Source organism: Centroberyx gerrardi, chromosome 6 (genome assembly GCF_048128805.1).
Source record: "Centroberyx gerrardi isolate f3 chromosome 6, fCenGer3.hap1.cur.20231027, whole genome shotgun sequence".
Lineage (NCBI taxonomy): Eukaryota > Metazoa > Chordata > Actinopteri > Beryciformes > Berycidae > Centroberyx > Centroberyx gerrardi.
Genome location: NC_136002.1, coordinates 16,945,512 through 16,969,053, shown reverse-complemented (window position 1 = coordinate 16,969,053; position 23,542 = coordinate 16,945,512).

Sequence of the window (23,542 nt, the reverse complement as noted above, 5' to 3'; positions counted from 1 at the left end):
ACACACACACGCCTCATGACCCAAACCCTTATCATAACTTCACCTTTACCTTAAGCCAATCCTTACCCTTTCACTTTTTATTGTCACGACTGGATTAAAAGTCTTTCTTTAGTATTTCCCTCATCGTTCTATCTTTGTACGGACATTTGGCCCTCACAAGTGTAACAGCAGTCACTCACTCACGCATTCACACACACACACACACACACACCAATCTGTCAACTAGCCATATCGTGTAATAGCCATTACTACCACTTGTCTTGGCGTGCGCATAGCTGATCAAAACAGTTTGGTCGTGCACGTACACACACACGCGTACATTTCACACACCAATCTGTCAGACAGCCATTCACCGGCCTGTGTGTAGCCTATCGTAATGGTTTGGCCGTGTGTGTGCATCAAGGGGAAGTGTGAAATTTGGCGAAGAGAGATAGAAAAGAAAAAAAAAAAACTGTCATATTGCCATAGCCCCACAGGCTACCACGTGGTTGCTAGGCAGCAATGGCATTTCCTGCTGCTGTGAGCACTCTGTATGTGTGTGAGAGAGAGAGAGAGAGAGAGAGAGAGAGAGAGAGAGAGAGAGAGAGAGAGAGAGAGAGGGATACAGAGAGAAAGATGTCTCATGTCTCTTTACTCAATGCGACGGCTGGCAGTGCATATTCAAATATCACACCACACAAACACACACACACACACACACACACACATACACACAAACAGACCAAAATCCCCTGGTGTGTGATGACAGGCAGCAACTGTCAGTATGTCCCGCTGCAACTCTCTTTTTCCTTCTCTCTATCCCTCGCTCTCTCCTCTCTGTCTGTCTCTTGCCCTCTGTCTCCCCCTCTCTCTCTCTCTCTCTCTCTCTCTCCCTCCCCTTCCATTCTCCCTCCTGTCTCTCTAAAAATCTCTTCCTCTCTTTTTTTCTCCATTCTCCCTCCTCTTTCCTTCTCTCCTACAGTATTTTTTTCCGCTGCAGCAAGAGGATGAGCTCTCTTTCCCTCTCTCCTGTCCATATACCTTTCTCTCTGAATGCCTCTCCAGTAATATTATTGTGGTTGTGAAAGGTTCTGGAATGACAGTTGTTGCAATGAGACTGTTATGAATATGTCTTTATGTCTGCGGGGAAACGGGTCATTTTATTACAAACCCTGGCTGTGTTAACAGCTGTAGAAACCCTTGTAGAGGCTTCCCGTTTCTATCACAGACCTAAGTAGGCAGAGAAAGAGAGACAGCAACCCTGTCTAGTGCTGTAAACATTATGAATGAGCCTGAAGCTGCTTGTCTGCCTGTTGTTTTGAGAATCAAGAGATGTTCTGTAGCAGAGAAGTGTGCGGTTTGGCAGACACTGTCACTGCTTTGTGTTAGGCTAAAACACACACTACTCCCCATGGGGAGGCTGCCATAGTCTCTTGGAGGGGCACAGAAATGCGCACCAATTTGTAAAGTTCTCGCTCAGAGTTTGCCACATTAATATGACAACAGAAAAAAGGCACGGTGTTTAAATGGTAATAGTTCGCCGTTCTGCCACTGAGATGCTCAGAGCAGCAATAATTCAACCCACAAGCAAATTACATTTTCAACATCTTACAATTTATGTGCACTGTATGGAAGCAAACATTAGTCTGCTGTAGTCTTTTGGGAGACACATCAATCTGTGTGAAATATGGCAACGGGCAAAAGCACACAGCGCTTTTTAAAGGAGGGAGTCACAAGGATCAGCAATGTTTCAAAGCAGACGCATATCGACTTTTCAACATTTTGAAATTTGTGTCTTAACTCATGATGGAGAATCAGGCCTTGATTGTGCTGCAGTCTTTTTGAGCGGTATATCAAGCCTGACTGAGTCACAGACTCATTTACTGTACAGCACTTGATCTGACTGTGCAAAATGTCTCCACATGAAAGGGCAAAGCATTTAAACACCAACTAGCAAATTATTTACCAAGTGAGCTGCTAGCCAGCAGTAATGCGTCAAACCAAAAAAATGGTGTCTTAAATAACTTTAAGGAAAGATTTAAATGTTTATGGTTAAATCCCTGAGCAAACCTGTGCCTACCTTTTTAATGATGCATTCTGCTGTAACGTACATATTATGTTTTATGAAAAAAAAAAAAAAAAGATTTAAGAAGCCACAAGCCTTAGCCCACCTTTTCACCAATTTAACTGTGTTTTGTAGATCTGATTTTGATTTTCTATAAAATATTGAGTCAGTTTCTGTGTTGACACATGCAAATGAAACCTCATCAACCACAAACCAGATTGTACAAGGTGTTAAGGATGTGAACAGATGAAGCTTTGCCTCTGCATTTTAATGTGCTGTGTTTCAAAAGGTTTGAACACTTCACTTTACTGAATGTCTCTCTTTTCCCGAGAGCCTTTCAGAAATGAGGTTACTCTTTATCCAGTTAGACTGTGGCTGTGAGTGGAATTTCCATTTAGAAAATTCCTTAAGGAGAAAAAGAAAACAAAACTTTATCTGTATCTAAGGTCAAGGACATGCGTATCGTCGTTATATTTATTTTTTATCGAGGCGATCATGATATTTCCTTTGGGGATATATTGGACAACATTTCTCACTTTATTTCCCCCCTTCCAGTCACAAGCTCAGTTCTCCAACCTTTACGCTTCTGAGAGATACATTCAAACCTGAGCTACATTTCATCACAAGTAACACAAGATGTAGCTTGTCCAAAACTAGATACATGGATGAGAATGGAGTATTCACCGAGCTTCAGAGGCTTTACTGCAGAGAGTTCATCATTCAAATTATGGGAGCTCATATAGGGTCCCTACCAGCTGCAGTCTGTAAGCTCCGTGCTCATCTCGCTGTAATTTAATGTATGTTAATGGGTTCTCTCGTCAATATTTAATACCACATATGTTTTTCCATGAGGGTCTAAACAGTGGGAGTTTTCATCCACTATGCCCTCATTCACTCTCTCTCTAAGCACTTATATCATACCGTAGAATTATTTATCCAAAAGTGTCAGCTCTCAATACTCTCAGGCTTAGCAAGACTTAGTAAAGAGCCTGTTACACACACACACACACACACACACACACACACACACAAACACATGGCCATGTCCTGTGTTCAGTTAGGCTGCTGTGTAAGTGTAAGTGGTTTTCTAAGTGATCAAGACTGTGGCAGACATACACACACGACATGGACACTGATAGTGATGTTTTTTAAAGTGGGCTTTTAAGCTATCATCTCTCTCTCTCTCTCTCTCTCTCTCTCTCTCTCTCTCTCTCTCTCTCTCTCTCTCTTTCTCTCATTGGATAAGTTATACTGCTGTGTTTAAATGTTTTTTGTTTTTTAAATAAAATGATCATGGCTGAGACAAACGCATGCTATTGTAGTAGTTGCTGTTGTAGCAGCTGTAGTAGCATTAATATAGTACACACACACACACACACACACACACACACACACACACACACACACTAACAAACACACACTGTCTCTAACACACACATACACACACACCCTGACCTGGGTCTCCAGTCGATGCCATAAATGGAACCAGAATCCTTAGCTGAGAGAATCTGGTCTCTGCAGTTTTCAGTAGCAGCCATATTTCCATCCACCATCCTACTCCACAGCTGTTGCAAAGTGGCTTCCTGTGCCATTTTAAAATGTCAGGAATCGCACAGTGGTAATTTCACAGAGGGTAATTGTAAGATACTGCTTCTTGGTTCTTAAAGAAGCCAGCAGGTAAAAGGGCAGTAACATTGCACCCATAGTACACCCTGGCCAAACTCTCTAAATACTCTACTTTGTGATGCAGTAGTTTACTCGTCAGTGTGAATATACTGAATTTGGGGTTGTGACAACTTCTTTTGGTAGTCCATTTGTCATTTTAAAATTCCTGGATGTTTTTTTTTTCTGACTAAAATTGAGTAGAGATTGGAAAAAATAGCCTACTAGCTAGAAAAAAAAAAATATATATATACATAAAAAAATTTGCAACATGAGTGAAGAAGCCAATCACAAAAGGTGTCAGTAGACCGCATACAGGTATCAGCATGGGTGAGCAGTATGGTTATATACGTATATAGTTATATACCGTATTTGTTTAACTTGTTTTTCCAGTGTCTTCTTGATCAAACCTCAAAACCAATATAACCTAAGGCATGTTCAGTGTTCTGTTACTGGAGAAAATTGATCCATCTAAGCCATGTTAAATCCACAATATTCAAGCAACTCATTGATCAGCAGGTAGCACACATGTTTCAGATCCACTGAGCGGGTGCAACATCCTGGCATTTTTTTCAGTTTCCTGCTGCTGGAGAAAATTTTGCCTACTCCATGTACAGTTAGGATTAAGTGTGTACATAACAGATTTTGGACAGATGAAGAGTAACACTGGCGGCCTGATTGAGCACCCCATCAGTTCGAGTGTGACCTTGTGCAGTCGGAGCTTAGACGAGCAGAAAGGGAGATGGAGCTCTCAGCTTATATAAGTGATGTCACTTTCTGACTCCGCTCCAATGCTAACTGGACTGGCATGGTCTGGTCCCCTCAGATAGACGAGGCTTTAGCCCCTCTGTGTGTGTGTGTGTGTGTGTGTGTGTGTGTGTGTGTGTGTGTGTTTGTGTGTGCGTGCATGCTTGCCTGTCCATGTCCTTGTATGTGCATGAGAGAGAAAGTGAGAGTGTATAAGAATGTAGGTGCGTGAGAGTTTTTTGTGTGTGTGTGCCTGTGTGCGTGTGTGTGTGACAGATGGAGTGATGCAGAGAGAAAGTGCTGGAGCGTGTGTGTGTGATTCAATAATAGTTTTGCCAGACAGACATGTGTCTTAGAGCTGCCCAGAGACATAGAGGAGAAAGAAAAGAGAGAGAGAGAGAGAGTGTGTGTGTGTGTGAAAGAGAGAGAGAGAGAAAAGGGGGCTGACAGTGGGGTGGAGAGAGATCAGACATCCAATGTGATTTATTTCTGGTTATGAAATCTGCTCCATATTCCAACATTTTTCATCTGTATGTCCCTGCAGAGTTTTGGGGCAAGGACAGAGTTTTGGCTGGAGCCGAGTGATGTCGGCAAAGCCTTATATCTACAGTTCTCAGATAGACAGCTTTGGAGTGTGTGTGTGTGTGTGTGTGTGTATGTGTGAGGGGGGACAGTGCTGGTTAGGTCGCCTAGGGGTTGAAGTCCAGTGAGGATGGGTTAAAATAGCCAGTGTTTATTCTCTGAGCCACATGTTCAAAATCTTTTCTTTTTTTCTTCTTTGGAGCCACATCGATGTCACAGACAGCTGTGGAGGTTCATTCAGGAGTCCAGACTGAAAAAGACCCCAAATTTTCACCTCTGCTCCAAAACTGCCTGTCAGAACTTTACTGCTGGAGCTGCAAGGAATCAGAAATTGCAGGGACCAGTGTTCCCAGTGGCCTCTGCAGTCATCAGGAGCCGTGACTGAGGGGAATTGCTTTTGGGGCTTGACAGCTCAAATGCTGTTTAGACTCCTGGAGAGAGATTGTTGTTCAGGAAAAAACAAAACAAAACACCCGGAATATTAAGAAAAAGGAATGGCTGTGGCAATAATATAAATCAGTGCTATTAGATTGTGAACAGTGATGCATATTACTATTCCTATAGAGTCTATAGATGACTTTGGGTGTCTTTGTTTTAATTAATCACTTAAACCTTGCAGTTAAAGACTTTCTGATTATAGAAAATGTTCCCATCGCATAATCTTCTGCTTCATGTTATTCCCTTGTGCCCAGTTTCCAAATATCAAACATCAAACTGGTAACATCAAACTGGTCAGAACCACACACCTAATATTCCTCGAGAGAGAGAGAGACAGGATCTTCACTCGATTTTTGAAGATGCACAAGGCCGTGAGATAAAAACACACTCTTTCATCCACACAATTAGTAGCGGATCATTTAGACCGCTCAAACTGATAATGCGGGAGAGGAGGTGTTTGTTGAATTTTAACTAATGTTGATAATGCTGCTCTCTCTAATTAACTGTAGATAAGCTGCGTGGCCAAATCAAGAATATAAGATCACTGAGAGAGACAAAGTGCTGTTGAACCTTTCCACTGTATTCTCTTGAGGTGTTTCTGATAAAAAAAAATGGCATTTCAATGTCAAGGACGCAAGACCTGCGGCAAAACAACAGAATTGAAGACGGATTTGCAGATAAGCACGGACAGGCTTTTATACAGTATTGTATTCTAAGGCAGGTTAAAGCATGATGCAGCGAAATGCAAAACAGCCTAAGTGATTTAAATGACTACAACTGTTGTGAGTTCCCTAGGCCACTCAGTAGACAGCCAGGCTGAGTCAGAGGACTTTATATGCACTGAATTCCAATGCTGACTGCCGCATTAGTGCTTACCTACTGCATACATTTGGTAGCTAAAACGGAAAGACGAGTACCCCATGTGCTTGTGTATGTGTGAGAGACAGCGTGTGTGTGTGTGTGTGTGTGTGTTTGATCTCTGCCTCTATTGCAGTGACCTAGAAATGCATCTGTTGCTGAACAATGTTTTATTTAACAAGAAAGCAGTGGCAATGCCAAGGGTTACCATTAGGAGGAAGTGGGTGGGGGTTGGGTATGTGGGAGAAACAGACTGAATTTTTAATTATTGCTTCCCATAGTCCTCACGGAGAATGTGTTTGTTGTGGGTTCTGCTATTTATTCTTTCATGTGAAAAAGATGTTAACAGGTTCATGTAGCCTAATTAGACAAAAGCACATGGACGTTTTCTCCCTTTAAAATCAGGTCGATAATTGAGCTACTATTTTAATTCTTTCTTCCTAACAACTTGATGTAAATTGGTCTCATTTTCTTCCCGGCAACAATGAATCACACTGTGATCTCATTGCGAGTGGTCTGCATGGTTTTAATTGATGGGATTCTATCATGGGATGGTAATTATCTAATTACAGTGGAAAAGTAATTATGCACAGAATTTACTCTGAAATTGTATTGCAGAGTTGTATTTTTCTCTTCATAAATTGCTACCAATATAACATGCAATTAAGAGCGTGGGTCACTTTGTGAGACAAAAAAAAAAAAAATGGAGTCCCTCATTGCTGCAAAGGACATCCTCAATGTTACGTTGGTAACTTTGTCACTGTCACTTATTGAAAAATAATCCATTAGTTTCCTCTCCCACACTACCTCAGCAACAGAAATTATGCTTTCTCTCTTACCTCTGCCTTTCACAAACATGGACATGTGGTAAATTAGATTTTAATGATTTAATGCTCAGCATAATAGAAAGCCACTCTTGTCTCTAGTGATGTCTCCAAAATGTGTTTAGAAATGCGTGTGGCGTAGACTGTTGTTTCATATTACCTCTCTTCCACTAAGTTCACATGTTCACCAGTACCAATCTTAACATGGTAATGAGAATACCGCTATTAAGACATGGGTCATGTACTGTGTTAATTAGATTAAGTTCATTTCGGTCACAAATGTCACAAATGGATGTGTGTGGACTATTGTTTCTTGAGAGAGCTGCTATGCAAAGGGCATCCACAACCTCATGCAGTGAGTATTCCTACAGTGATTGACTCACGTGGTGGACGGCTTGTTTGAACACGTAAAGCCTGCACTTTAAGCAAACCTGTCCATCTGCCATCACCGACTTTCTCTGCTGACATCCAAGATTAATGAGTTTCTGCACTGGATAAATGATAGGAAACTCACATGACTAATTTATCACACCGGGGAAATTACTATCTTTTAGCCTATGGTGCAGGAGGCACACGTCATCGCAGTACTCAATAAATGATTGCTAATTACTGGAAATGCATGTGTGTATGTTGGGAATGTTACAAGGCGGCGATGTGCATGCCAGCATGTATTGGTATGTGCATGTGGTAATGTGTGTGCAAGCAGAGGATTATTGCCTGAGTATGTCTTATGTAGGTCTCAGAGCAGCTTATAGCTCTGCTCTGCTATGAGTAGGAACAGGGCTGATCTTGGATCAGCGTCCAGAGACCCTTGTCTGGCTAATCTCCTTCATCATTACGAGTACAGACTGATCCATTTTCAGCAGTCTGGAAGGCACACTGGCAGCCACAGGCATAGCTGGGCCGCAGTGGACCCAGGTGCAAGAATGTTTTTGGGCCCCCTGCCCTCCCCTTGATAGTGTCATTTCATATAGGGAGTGGGGTTGTATTTTCTCTGTGGGCTCCCACAGGACCATGAGAACAGGGACAGCTGCACCGCCTCGCTGTATCTCCATGATATCTCAGTCCCTGGTGGAAGTGGAGTGATTCATGAACAAATAAGCTGCAAACTTCTCACTGATTTTAGGGCAGTGGTAATCTAAAGATTAGCGAGACTGACTTGTGAACTGCAAGGTCACTGGTTCAAATCCCCAGACCGTCTGGGAAAATCTTGTTGGGGAAGTTGCACACTGATCAGCGTGTTGTGCGAATACATTGTTTAGCTTGGTGTGCCTGGTTTCTGTGGTGGTTGTTGATGCAGGTTGAGGCGTGGTGCAGCAGAATGCCTTAAACCACAGAAATGGTACAAGTGTAACCGTCCCGTAGCCACGTCTGTTCTGCAGTTACTAGACCTCAGAAGTGACTTACACCTGACTGCTCTAGTCTGCAGTCTCTCTCTTTGTTCTTCTCCCTTTTTTTCCTGTCTCTCTCTCTGTCTCTGTCTCTTTCTCTATCACACATGCGCTCTTTGATCAACTTCTACCCTTGTATCGCCGCTCCTCGCACACACACACACACACACACACACACACACACACACAGTATCATCTTGTTGATCCAGGAATAATTGTCTCAATTTCTTGCAGTGTAAGTATACACACAAACATACACAGATACACAGAGAGAGAACACAGCAAAGTTTGCAGAGTTGCTAGTACATTTTCCACTATGCTATATCGCGACACATCTTTGTCAGGTGTCATTTCAAAGGCTGGTGCTGCTGCTGTGTGTGTGGTTGTGTGTGTGTGTGCGTGTGTGGAGGGTGGTGAAGGGGAAGCTGGAGTTGATCAAAGAGCTTGTGTGTGTGTGTGTGCGTGTGTGCGTGTGTGTGGGCGCGTGCATGCAGAGGTGATGACAGGCTGTCTGTAAGGAATTGAGTCAAGATTTCCTGGATCACTGAGATGACAGATACTGTACAACTTTCGTACATCCACATAGACACACCTGCATACACACAGGTTTCATTAACTTGACAGTAACACACACGCACGCACATAAAACCAGGTTTCATCCACTTGACGCTGACAGGTGTGCGCACACACACACACACCCATACATACACATACGAGAACGCTCAGGTTTCATCAACTTGACAGCGACTTATCCTGTTTAACCGGCAGGGGTCCCTGTACACTTCCCTCCCCTCCTCCCCCTCTCATCACTCTCTCTTCTCATCCTTCCTTGCCTCCTACCTTCTCATCCTCTTCCTTCCTTTTCCTGTCTCTACTCTCCTCACATCCCCAGCTCCTCTTCTCTTGATCTTCCTCTCCTCTCCTACCCACTGATTTTCCTCTCTTAACATTTCCTCCCTTCACCCCCTTCCCTGCTCCTCCCCTCCATTCCCCAACCTATACCTGCTTAAATCAGTCATTACGTTGCCATGCCCTCCGATGCAGCGCAGCGCTCTAGCCTGAAAATAGAGGAAATTAAGTCAGATAAGCCTACGCATGAGCCTGTAAAATCAATTTTTGCTCAAATGCTTATGTGGGACTCTAAGGAATGTGCTGGAAAGCCGCAGCTTTAGGCTGCAGTCAGTTGGCAGCACACACAGTTAAAGTGGCCTTTTCATCATTGTGTTCCATGTGGTGAATATCATGCCAAAATGAAGGTTATGGATTCCTTCCTTGCCTCCTGTCATGTTTTAGTAGCATTCTACCTGGTGTGCATGTGCACGTGTAAAACCTTGTAAGCACTGAGTCGAGAACCATTCACATGCTGAGAAGAAAGTATTGTCAGAACTCAGTGGCAGAGAGAAGCCAGTGGATGGAAGAAGAGAGAGAAAAGCGGGTAGAGAGCGGGTGAGGCGGGGTACAGATATGGAGAAGATGGAAGGAGAAGAGAGGAGCGACAGAAGAACGTAGATGGGACAGAAGGATAAAAGCGGTGCTCTGGGGAGGACGCTCCCTGTGATGGAGGGGAAAGTCAATTCGGTCTACTGAGAGTGGGGAAACAGAGAAAGAGAAGGAGAGAAAAGAAAATCAGAGAGCGACAAAGGGGAGGATGGAAAGAGACAGGGACAGGAAACAGAGAGGAAGGGGATAGAAACAGAGAGGGAGGGAGAAAGAGAAAGAGGGAGAAAGAGTGATGGAGAGAAACTAAGAGAAGCAGCAGTAGAAACAGAATATAAATATGCGTATATCAGAAACTGAAGTGAACAGATGAGTCATGCTTCACACATGTAATGTGATAAGTGTGCTAATGCTTTCTAGGTGCTGTGGTGTGTTTAAAAACCTGTTAAAGTCCCTATGGAATGAACTCCCATTACTTTTACTTATATTACTTTTACTTAATTATATGAATGTCTAACCAATAAAACCATCACATTTTTTAACAATCCTGCCCTTCCTCACCCCTCCCATCAAATCAAATTCCCTTTCTCTCCCTGACTCATATTTCATCGGTTTAGACTTTTGAATGATCCCTCACTGCATTATGCCCCGCCCCCAACATCCTGTTTCAGCAGGAAATACATCAAATCCAGGAAGTAAAGATGCTAAAAGAATCACTGAACAAAATATTTAATTTATGCGTTGACTCAGCCACTACAGTTAGAAAATCATAGACCTACTCCCTGGTATGTGGATGTACAGCGCACCAGCCTCCAGACTGACTTACCGTACTGCCTGGTATATGAGCGCATGCTGTATTCTCCTCATGCAGGGTTCTGAGTGCCTAAACAGTACCGTAATTCCCCTAAGCAGCGTGCATGTCAAACAGCGCTACACGTGACTACACAATCCAACGAACATGCATAGCCTGGTTCTTATGGAGGTGTTTCTCCCGAACACCTAATAACGAGAATGCTGATTAGTAGGGTAATTATAGAACTACAGCACAGGCGGGGATATTACTGGATCACTGTCCCAAAGGATTAGACAGGGGGAAGGGATCTGAGACCACTTCCTGTCATACACAAACTATACAGGGGTTACAGTCAATGTTTTTTTTAAATGCTGTGTTTACATGTATGTGTGTGTATGTGTGTGTGAGAGAGAGATAGGGTGAGAGAGTGAGAGAGAGAGAGAGAGAGAGAGAGAGAGAGAGAAACACGTGTTTAGAAATCTAAACATAGAGAAGGAGAGAGAAAAGCGGAGATGGGAGAGAGAGAGAGAGAGAGATACAGCTAGAAACAGGGTAAGCGAGAGAGAGAGAGAGAGAGAGAGAGAGAGAGAGAGAGAGAGGGAGAGAGAGCGAGAGATCCCAGAGGGCATGTGATGTGTGTTGTGCAGTTATAGCAGTAATCAATATCCAGCGGAAACTGATCAGCAAGACCAGAAGATGATGAATATAAATGAGGAGGTGGAATGATGGAGGGAGGGAGAGAGGGAGGGAGGGATGGAGGGAGGAGTGGCACAGTGGATGGTTTAGAGCAGAATTCTCTCCTCTCTTTGTCATTGTTATTCAATTTAATTCAATTCCAGAACACTTCATTTTATCCTCCCTTTGATCCCCTTTCTGCCTTTCTCACCCTCTATTTCGTCCATTCCCTCCTCCCGCCTGTGATCTCCCCTCTCCCTCCATTCAGTGAGTGCTTGGATGGCATTCATTTTGCTAACAGTGGGACGGTATATTGCATTGGTGGGTAAATGGGTGCCCTCCAGCATCGAGTTGTATAACAGAGTGGTTGCAAATGGTAGACATGGAAGCTCAGCGTGTTTTTGTCCCGAGGCTGCTCTCACGCTCCGCTCTAACTACTGCCACTACAACTGAGAGGGATATAGACACTAGTCACACACACACACACACACACACACACACACACACATGCACACGCACACACACAGACACACACACACACACACACACACACAAACATGAACATGCACTGTGTAAACTGCCCTTGTTGGACAGATACAGACGTTTATACACAATCGTAGGATATAATATGTATCCATGTTCTTAATATGGACTTTTATGCAACTTTTATGCAGCCAGAGACTTTTTGTAACAAATGTGATCCAAATAACAGTAGTTCCATGTTCTTAAAACATACTTTGAAACAGCTTGTCGGTGTAGGTGTAGTGGTAGCCATCAAAAATCCCCCATCCTGCGTTGTTCCTTCAACTGTCTTCTGCTAGTTCTGTAGCAGCCAGTACAGCCTGTTCTTTCTCATATGTTGTAGACTGAGCTGAAAAGACAAATTGTAACACACATCTTTAATCTTTCTAAGGCTACATCAGTATAAGGGGACTATACACTGTCTGCATAAAGTTTGGGGCTGGGATAAGAGCCTTGGATACATTGCAATACATCTCTTGACACTCTTTCAAAACTAGCTTCAAGCTTTGAAAACTTAGCTTCAAGCTTTTGGATTGTCAGGTATTTCTCTCCATACTTACAGTTAATTTCAATTGCTAACAAGCATCGGTCAATACTGAAGCCACTTTTTCAAAACTCTTCATACAGTCTGCATTACCAACATGCATCTTGGCCAAACAGTTAATCTCACCTCCAAAACTCACTCAAACCACCAAAACACTTCATACATGTCTCAAAATAAGCTCGGTCGACCATAACACTAGCAACAATTCTCACTCAGAAAGCATACATTGTCACTCATAACACACTGACCTAAAAAACACTAACAACAGGGAAGCATTACATAAATGATGAAGTTTTATCTTAGAAGTTTGAATGATTTTCTTTGCATATAGTAATTTACTTGTGAAAAATAAAAAGTTGAAACAAAAAAAAACAAATTCCTGAAATTCCAGGGCTGCAATAATAATTACAAAAAAAACCATCAACAACATGTATAGTATAATCACTCATACTGTACAGTACTGTGAGGGTTCTAGTTCCCCCTCTCTCCTGCATTTGGCCACAAGTTCTCATCAACATCACATCTTATGTCTTCTCTGGCGATGCATCTTTCATTTTACTGTAAATATTCTGCTAGGATTTTCTATATATTTCAATATGGTTACTGCAGAAATGCACGGAATTTGCCATCATTCTGTTTTGAATGTGTTTTTAACAGTTTTGAAAACAATATGTTAGCATTTGAAAAATGCGCTGCAAATATATAGTGTTTTGCAGGTGGTGGAGTATGAATGAGAAAAGAGTTCATGGATTTTGGGAAATGTGGTCATTGAATGCATTTTGTGTGAAAGCAATGAAAAATGATTCACAGTTTGGTCCACACAGACTTCTGTTTCGCTGACTGTGTGAAGAGTTTTGACAATGTGACTTCAGTTTTGATCAATGCATGTTAGCAATCGAAAAAAACTGTAATAGGCATTGAGTAATAATGTGGTATCTACCTCATCACCCTATTGAACTAAGGAAGCGGTATCTAGCCTGACAGTACAGTTCTCATTGTGTTACCTAGTACTTTCATAATAAGTACTGGGGCGTAATACTGTAACAACCTCATCCGTCTTCTGAACTAGAACATGGAAGTTCCATTTAAGAGAGAAGGAAAGAACCAGTAAGCAAATGTTTCCAAGTATTGCAAGTATTGCATAGTAATTATTCAGTCATGATTGCACAACTTACTACATTAATGTAGTGCTGTTCTAATGCTAATACTCCAGGGTAATATCACTAATTATACAGAGCCACTGTACTTGCCAGCATTTAACCAATAAATTACACATTATGATTACAAATAGTTACTTATTACCAGAAATTACCATAATTTTTATGTAATTACAGTTATTTGTGTACCGTAATGTAAAATGCTACCGATAATAAATTCTAGATCACAGTACAAACAGACCGGCGTAGAGCAAACTACATCTAGCTAACATGGCTATATTCATGCTTAGTCTGGTCCATGGACAAGCACACACGTGCATGCACAAACGCTCACACCATGCACACAAGCACATGCACACACATACACACACACACACACACACACACACACACACACAAACACACACACACACACAGGATTTAAAATTGAAGCCCTGTCTTTCATTCGACCAAGGAAGTTACTCATGTTGCATGTTGAGTAGGGTCATGAAGGGGTGTGTGGGCATACGTGTGAGAAATGTGTGAGAAACAGAGGTGGTGGTTATGGGCTCTGTGTGTATGTGTGTGTGTGTGTGTGTGTGTGTGTGTGTGTGTGTGTGTGTAAGTGTTCAGCAGCATGAGTGACTGCCAATGATGCTAAGTCATGTGTTACTTCTATGTACTCAAATTGTCCTTTTAAAGAATTTTTATTCAGGACACCCCCACTCTCTCTCTCTCTCTCTCTCGCTCTATCTCTCTCTCTCTCTCTCTCTCTCTCTCTTCCCTTCTGGCTTCTGTGAGGAAAAAGCAGGATTACAACAGTTCTATTAACCCAATATTAAACGCCCATTAATTTGGACTGTAACAGCCTCTGCCTGACAGAACAGTGCTTACTAGCAGCTATTTACACTGGGACTCACTATAAAACTGCTAACATAAACCATAACTGTAGCAAAGGGAATGATTTTTTTTTTTTAAATACTCTATTGGAATATATTTGTAAAATATAGCTTTTATAACAAATAAAGGAAATGGCTGGGTAAATATATTAAAATGATCTGAATTATTAACCTTAAACACAATTTCATGTAGCTTCGGGAAAGCATTGTTCTTTTACATGGATCTACACTGAGCAGTCTGAGATACCTTGGGACTCACTATAGAACTGCTTCAGAGCCACTAAGCTTGTTAACATTTCCCGAAGTGGGGAAAGAGGGAGTGGTAATGATTTTTTATTAGTATGTAGTCTTTTGGTTAAACAGAATTTGAAGCATAAACAGAACCGGCTTGGTAACTTGTTGATATAGGTTGGAAATAAGGCTGTAAGGTGTAGGAGAGGAGAGAGGGAGCGAGAAGGGAAGGAGAAAAAGAAGGGATGAGGAGAGAGAGGACAGGAGAGAGAGAGAGAGAGAGAGAGAGAGAGAGCAGTATGAGTTTCAACAGTTTGCGTCTCAGCATTTACATCTTGTTTACTCTGTGACTCACTATAAACTAGACATATTAGCTTGTTAGCGTAACCCCTCGGGATGTGTCAAAGAATATATATTTTATTAACATATGAATGACTTGGTGAAGAATCTTTACAAGGGAAGTGAAAGCCAACCACTTCATCACATCGGAGCCAGTGGAAAGGAGGTGGGAGAGGGAGGGAAAGATTGAGACAGAGAGATGCGGAGGCGAGGAAAGGAAATGATAGAGGAAGAGAGAGGAGAGAGAGAGAGAGAGAGAGCGAGGCTGTTCTTCTCCTGCAGAACTGGAGTTGGATACGGAGAGAGAGAACAGTAAAGGTCTGTCGTCATAAACAGAGATTTCAACAAGTTCCATTTTTAACTCATTCTCGGAATAAATTCTCAGAACATATAGAGGCTTCGTATATAGGCTGGTAATTGAATAGGGGGATAGACCATGTGAATGTATCATGTGTTGCGCATATCTTATTAAAGTAGTGTGGTGTTGGTGTGTGTGTCTTCTGAGTAGTGTGGTAGGTGGATATAGCTAGCTAAGACCCTCTCTGTCCACTCCATCTCACACATGCAGCAGTGTTTCAGCACACACACACACACACACACACACACACACACACACACACACACGCTCATACACGCACACAGCGGTAGCCGTGGAGGCTCAGCAGGGGTGCTAACAGGTCTGCAGTCTGACTGATGATCCTCTCTCTTTCTCTCTCTCTCTCTCTCTCTCTCTCTCTCTCTCTCTCATACAGGGGTGTGTGGTCTACTCTGATTGTACAGAATACAGATGTACATGAGTAACGTGGCTATTGGTCATATTCAGGTTAAGCTTTTGCGATTGAGTATCTCTGTTTCCATGAATAAACAGCATTATATGTGTACCTGTGGTGTCCAGACTGACCAGTCAACCAGCAAAAATAGTATGACTATTTGACTATTTGAAGTTTACTTCTAATACAACGAAAATAAATTATCATCTTAGTAGTAATATCAATTGTAAGTACTACTCGCTGCCATGTTTTTGTTGACATCAAAATGTAACCATAACATTGTGTGAGTCTGAGTTTCCACAGACGGCGTAACCCAAAAGTGAGAGGAGTAAGATATTTACATGCTGCAGTAGCCCCTTTAACACCAGAGTAAGCCAGGCATCTTAACTGGGTTTCACATAATCGGTGTTATGAGCTTAACCAGGTTTTTCTAACCAAGTACCGACGTTTACATGCATCGACTCCACACAGGGTTACTTGAGTAACCGGGTTAAGAATAAAAGTCCCTGTACATGTAAAGGTAATCACTGTTATACGATTTGTATCCAGTAGACCACTCACACATCATCAACCTGGCAGGCAGACATAAGACTATATCCCCTTAAATTACAACTCCCCATTTTCCATATTTACAATGTAATTTGAGAGTAACAGAAATAAAATATTGGGGAAAGTATGAGCTGTTATAATGCGGCTACTACTGAAGAAAAGGAGAGGGATGAGAGACTTGATGAGAGACTGTTTTCTCTTAATAAGCAATGACTTCATTTTTCCTCAGTGTGTCACCAAATACAATAGTCTCACCAGTAAATATTCAGTTGAAGACAGGTGTATGATTGGCCTACTGGCAGCAAAAGTGCCAGTCAGGTCAAATTTTGTTATGTATGTTTCTGTCTAGTTATAGTCAAACTGCAGGGAAGGAGTGCATGATCGTTATAATAAGGTGTTGACCTTTGCCCTTCTTGCTATTGGTTGCTTGTATTTTGGTGATCTTGGAATTTAAGCTTATTCTGCTGTTGTAGTCAGAGAAAAGAACTACCGTAAACCGAATGCCTAATATGTGAATGTAAAATGGGTGCTGTCTTCTAGCTGATGTGACATCTTAATCACGAAGAAATCTGCCATAGCCAAAAGCCAACAGATTTTTCAAGGCTTATGTCGAAGAGCCTAACTCATGCTATTTAGAAAGGTTAATTGTCGCATGAATGCAAGCGGTAACTTCCCAGCCTGTTAGGGTGGCAGGTTGGTATGGGCTCAGCTGCCTAATAGTCAAAGCATTGCTGATTCAATTCTCGGTACTGACAGTGATACACTGAAGTGCCCTTGAGCAAGAATATCTGCTCGAAGGATGAGTATTGAAAAAACAGCTAGCTAAAAACGTGATGTAAGGTGACTGGCAGTTGTTTACATTACTGTATTTCAGTATTGCTATCATTACTTATTAAAATAAACCACACATACAGTGTATAATGACTGACTGACTTAGTGTTAAACTCTGGCACAAAGAGATGTGTCGCCATTGACAGTCTTCCTGACTAGAAGTATTGATCCTGGGATTGGTTGGACAGAGGTCAGTCGATGAAAGACTTGACCTAGATTTCGTCTTAGCTGATCTGATTGCACTATTGATTCTACTGGGATCTTATTGGTCCGATTGCTTTAATTACTCTTTGGTGTGCCGGTTCTGTTTGTCTGTGACTGAATTGTTACTGTCAGATAATAACCTTGCGTCTCCAAACACTCTTATAGTGTAAGTTGTGAATGAGGTTCATGGTTCATAGTGTTGTGCAATTTACTCATCACAAAACGGACCATGCAACCTTTAAGTACAACCAAGTAAAAATAGAAATAAACTAATATTTTGAGTTATATGGTTTTAAAGAATCTGTGATCGATGTCAGATAAAAAAAAAATCCCGATAGGAGATATACAATACAGTAAAGCCAACCACAGACATGTAAACTGACCCATCTGTTGAAAAACACATTGCAATATAAAAATGCATGTATTGTATGCATTGTAAACTCTTACAATGCTCACAATCAATACAATATATTTTTACTGTTGGCACACACACCCACAAACATTAAACAGTAAATTACACTGTATGCATTTCATAATACTTGCATGGGTGTCTATATAATGCACTGCTCCGAATGTTAATTCCTCTAAATGGCCTCCGTGGGCTCAGTTTGACTGTACAGCAATGTTTTCAAAGTCTGGGTCATGATGTAAAGTTCTTTGTGGGAAGATAAAATTGGTCCCCAAAGCACTGTGAGGAAATTGGTGGCTTCAGCAGTGTGAAACTAATGGCAACTAATGCTTGTATGATGTTTTCAAAGCATTACCAAGTCGCTGCCATGTATAGGCAGGATAAAAGCCTTCAGGCCAGTATGTTAGAAGTCCAAAAAACAGGATGGATTTTGTTAGATGAACCTCCAAATGAGCTGAATCAGTTGCGGGCCCGGTTTGGTGTTAGGATCTTAGGGATTTTTTTTTTTATCCATTTACTAATTTCCTCATGTTAAAAACAATGTAAATTGTTATTAGATTGGTCTGCACAATAACCTGTATGCTGGTTGAATTAAAACGAATTCAGATTAGGTGGACAGACACATAGGATCACTTCATTAGGACAGCTCACTGCACCACAGGCCAACTGGCACCTAGTCAACACACACACACACACACACATACACACACTCTCTCTCTCTCTCTCTCTCCCTCTCTCTCTCTGTCCCTCTCTCTCTCCCTCTCTCTCTCTCTCTCTCTCTCTCTCTCTCTCTCATACATACACTTGGTGCTGCCAACACTATGCTGCCACTGGTTGCAGGATTAAATTGTCACACAATGAAGCAGTGATAAAGTGGAAGGCAGGGGGGAGAAGAGATGAGAGGGGAAAAAAAACAAAAGGGGTTGAAAAAGAAGGTAGAGAGAAAGAGAAGAGCGGAGTTGGAGGAAGGGGAGAGAGAAAAACAGAGTCCGAAGGAAGGAGCAAGAGAAGTGGCAGCAAAATGAGAAATAGGGAAAGAGGGAGAGAAGAGGAAGAAATAGAGAAGGGACACTGTGTGTGTGTGTGTGTGTGTGTGTGTGTGTGTGTGTGTGTGTGTGTGTGTGTGTGTGTGTGTGTGTTTATGTGTTTCTGTGTGTTTCCCCTCGGGGAACCCTGAGGATAACATTAGATTGCCTAGTGTGGAGAATCTGTCTGTCTCTCTCTCTCTTTACTTCTATGTCTGTATTTCCCTCTCTCTCTCTCCTCTCTCTCTCTCTCAATCTGTCTATTTTTCTGTCACCTTTCAGTATGATTTAATTATCTCTCTCTATGTCTGTCCCTCACTCTCTCTCTCTCTCTCTCTCTCTCTCTCTCTTTCTTTCTCTCTCTCTCTCTCTCTCTCTCTCTCTCTCCTCACTGTACACATGGAGTGCTTCCTATGTATAGCTGAGCAAGAAAATGTACAGGAGCATGTCCGATCAATCACACAATGTTTGTCTTTTGTTTTTAATCTGAAAGTGGTTTGCATATTGCGCAAAACAAGGCTTTTGTAATGATTTTTTTACTTGACACACCTGGTTCAAGCACATGTCGCTTTGTGTTTTTAACTTGCTGAGTCGGCCCTGGCCCCTGATTAGCTCCACTTAGCCCTGAAGTAGAAAGGTGACTTGTGGTGCTATAGCAGTCCTGTTACCAGGTGCTGAGCTGAATCTACAGACTATTTAAATCTCAAACTACCACCCACTCCACTCTTGATCACTCACACTCGACCCACTTGGAATTTACAGCTGAAAGTGGTCACTCGACTGTCTGTGCCTCGCTGCTTGTGGAGAACTGACTCAGTGCACACTCAAATTTCCAACTGTTAGCAGACAAAAACAGGGGAAGGAGCGCTGCATTGGGTCCTTAGTGTAGAATGGAAAGTTCTTTGAATGTAGCTGAGTAATAATAGGCCGATGCATGGGAAGAATACAATTTCTAAAGCCATGCCTTGGACTGCTGGGAGCTACAGGTTTTCATTGAATCTTAATGTACATTTACAAAGTCTTGCCATGCAATGGCTTAGCAGGGAACCCATTCTTGCCATGTAAAATAGAGGCATTTAAATTTTTGTGCCTTGGACATTTTTTTGCTAGGAACTGGTTTTCACTGGATCTTAATGTACATTTACAAACTCTTGACATGCAATGGCTTATTCTGTTCCAACTGTTAGTGTTTGAAATTGCAATGTAAGATAGTGTGCTGCCACAACTGACATTGCGTGTTAACAATACCAAGGTATTGCTAACTAAGGAACCATATTATTGGCTCTTGGTGTAGAGTTAAAATTTGCATTTCTCTTGGGTAGACACATTACCCATACTTCATGCATTATAATGAGTGAATATTCTTTAAAAAGCTAATTATAGTTTTCAATTAGTACATTTTCATTAGTTTCCCAAATGCAGATGCAATTATATAATTACTTACACACACACACACACACACACACACACACACACACACACTTACACACGCACACACAAAAACACCATCACAGGTGTTTCTTGTGGGAGCGAGGCAAGATCTGGAGAAAGACCACTCTGAGTACTTTTTTAATTTTTTTTATTTCATTGCCTCTCCCCTGTCGTCAAGGTTTTCTTTGAGACAGATCCTCAAAAAGAGGAATGCGAGAGAAACAGAGAGAACGAGACAGAAAGAAAGAGACAAACACAGAGAATGGGGGGAGAAACATGTAATGAGAAAGAGACAGAAAGATAGAGAGATGGAGCAAGAGAGCCAAAGAGACACACAGGGGGAGAGATAAAGCCATTATTAGTTTAGTGTGCTGCTGCAAGGTAGAAAGCTGAGCAGGAATGTATAAATGTATTATGGATCATGTTACTGTGAAGTATACAGCTGGAGACTGAGACTCTCAGCACACCAAAGATATTATGGCTGAACAAAATTACATTCACTATAACTTGGCCCAAGGTCAGCAGAAGTGCAACACCCCTGGAGCCGCTGGGAGTCAGAGGAAATAAGAATCATGTAAAACAGCTCTTTCAGATGCATCCTCCTTGACCCTGTCTGTGAAAAGGCTAATCCCCAAACCCAAACTAAATTAAATTAAAAACAAAATGAAACTTTTCTGAGAAACTGGAACTAAACTAACAAAGTGTGAACGACTGAAACTACACTGAAATTGAAATCAAAATTGAAAATGAAATTGAAATAAATTGATCTATTTAGCAGTCATAGCTTTTCACAGTGGGAAACAAAACACCCACTGGAAGCCCTGCTTGCAGAGATGTGCAAAGATATAGTAAGAATGTGAAGGAACAGCTAATAATTCATGCTGGGCATGACGCAAGCAATATTCACTTCCTGTTGAAATTCAAAAGTGAGCCATCGCATTTTATGATCATCTCCAAGTCAATGACACCCACTCTTATCCCCGCAATGCCAAGAGTTGAACATAGGCAAGAGTCATCTCTACCAGCTGGTTCTGAAGTTCAGTATCAGAGTTAGTCAGTCATTCTTGCCCAGCAAAATATCAAAAACAAAAAGATAGTTATATCCCATACTCAATCAAAGCAGACTATAAAGTACAGACTCAGTGGACACAACCTGGACACAGAAACAGACCTTCACAGGCAGTTGTGTTCTTTGTGCTATCGAGGAAAGCCAGGCTGTGTTCATTTCGTCAGTTGAAATTGAGCTGGAATCTCATTTCCAAAATAATGCCAACCATGATCCTCAACATATTCCCTGTCTACCTGCTGGGAAGATTCACGATGCAATATCAGCTGCAGTGATGATTGTTGTCACACATTAAGGGAAATGAGCGATACTGCCGAATAAAGAATAAAATCCTTAATGTGACAGTTTTGTTATATTTGTTTTCTGCGTGAATGCAATTAATTTTGTGCTTTGGCAAGATATGGAATCTCTCTGCTGTGCCAGAAAGCACCCACTGAAATAATAACTAGTATAAGGGGCAAAGATAGGGAGAAAGAGAGGGAGGGAGGGAGGGAGAGAGGGAGGGAGAGAGAGTGAGAGAGAGCGAGAGAGAGAGAGAGAGAGAGAGAGACTGTGACTGTGACTATGTGTAAGAGTATGTAAGAGAGACGTAGAGGGAAAAGAGTAATGGGTTGATAGGGGATTGTGAGAGAGATTATATTTAAGAGAGAAAAAGAGAGAAAGAGAGAGAGACTGTACGTTTGAATCTGAGAGAGAGACAATGACAGAATTGTTCTGGCTTATATAAAATACTATTATCACTAATCACTATTGCAATCAGCCAGTCAACTATTGTGTGGTGAACCAAAGCTGAAGCCTCCTCTGTATTGTTTTGATGTGTCATGTATTGAAATCTTTTGGCAAAAAAATAAAAAATAAAAAAAATGGCACCTTTTGAAGTGAACTGAAATGAAAAATACAGAGGTTTAAACAGAAAAAAGGAGAGAAAGACAAACAGAGTGGGTTGACAAAGACAAAAAAGAAAAGGGTGTGGGGAGAGGGAGAGGGAGGGTGAAAAACAAGGGAGAGACGGAGGATGAGACAGCGAGAGACAGAATTCGCCTGTTAAATTGCACAGTAATGAGGTCCAGGGGAAGTCAAGTGTTGAGGAATGGACCACAGGATATATGGTGTGTCACACTGACCATGGAGCACTGTGGCTGTGTGTGTGTGTGCGTGCATGGGAGTTTGCAAGTTTTTTTTTTATTAGTGAGGGTTGATTGGGTCATATTGCAAGTTTAGATCAGCCAACCCTCTCATTATCACTGCACACACACACACACACACACACACACAGGCATGGGGTGGATAAGCAGATAAATGAACGAGCACTGACCGCTGCAGTCTGGAGGGAAACTAGGGAGAGCAGGGCGGGAGGGAGGGAGGGAGGGAGAGGGGAAAAATCGAGAAACAAACAGACATAGGGATGGCAGGAAGGACAAAGGACAATGGAGAAACGGATGGAGGGATGAGAGAAAAAGAGAAAAGCATGAGGGAGGAGGAAAGGCGATGGGCACATGGAGGGATGGTAAGAGGGAAATTTAAGAGGAAAGATTGAGATTAAATTGAACAGGGATGGCAGGATGGACTGAGCTTGGAGATGGAAGAGGGGAATGTAGAAATGGAGGGAGGGAGAGAGGGGGTGGATAGAGGAGGGAAAAGAGAAATGTCGGGGGGCGATCGAAAAAGAGGGAAATGGAGTGAGCGCGTGATAAATGCAGAGAAGGAGAAAACAGATGGGAGGGAGAAATGGACAAATGGAGAGAGTGTTAGAGGGTTGACAGGATAGAGGGAAGAGAGGGAGGAGAGCGTGGGGAATGGAGAAAAGAGGGCGAGAGGCACATTTGGGAGAGAATAGAGAGCGGGACATAACATCTCAAGGTCAAGCTGTTGTTTATTGAAACTGGGGGGAAAGGCGAGAGGAGGGAGGTGGAGGGAGAGAGGGACAGTGGGAAGGGAGGGAGGGAGAGAAGGAAGGGGGGTGCAGAGACGGGGATAGAGAAGTAGGGGAGATGCAAATATAAACAAGCACAGTGAAATATTGGGAAAAATAGAGGGAGCAAAGAAGATGGTAAAAGGAACACAGAGAGGAAGGAAAGAAAAGGAAGGAGAGGAAGAGGAGGTGGTAAATTGAGAGAGGCAGATAGAGAAAGAGA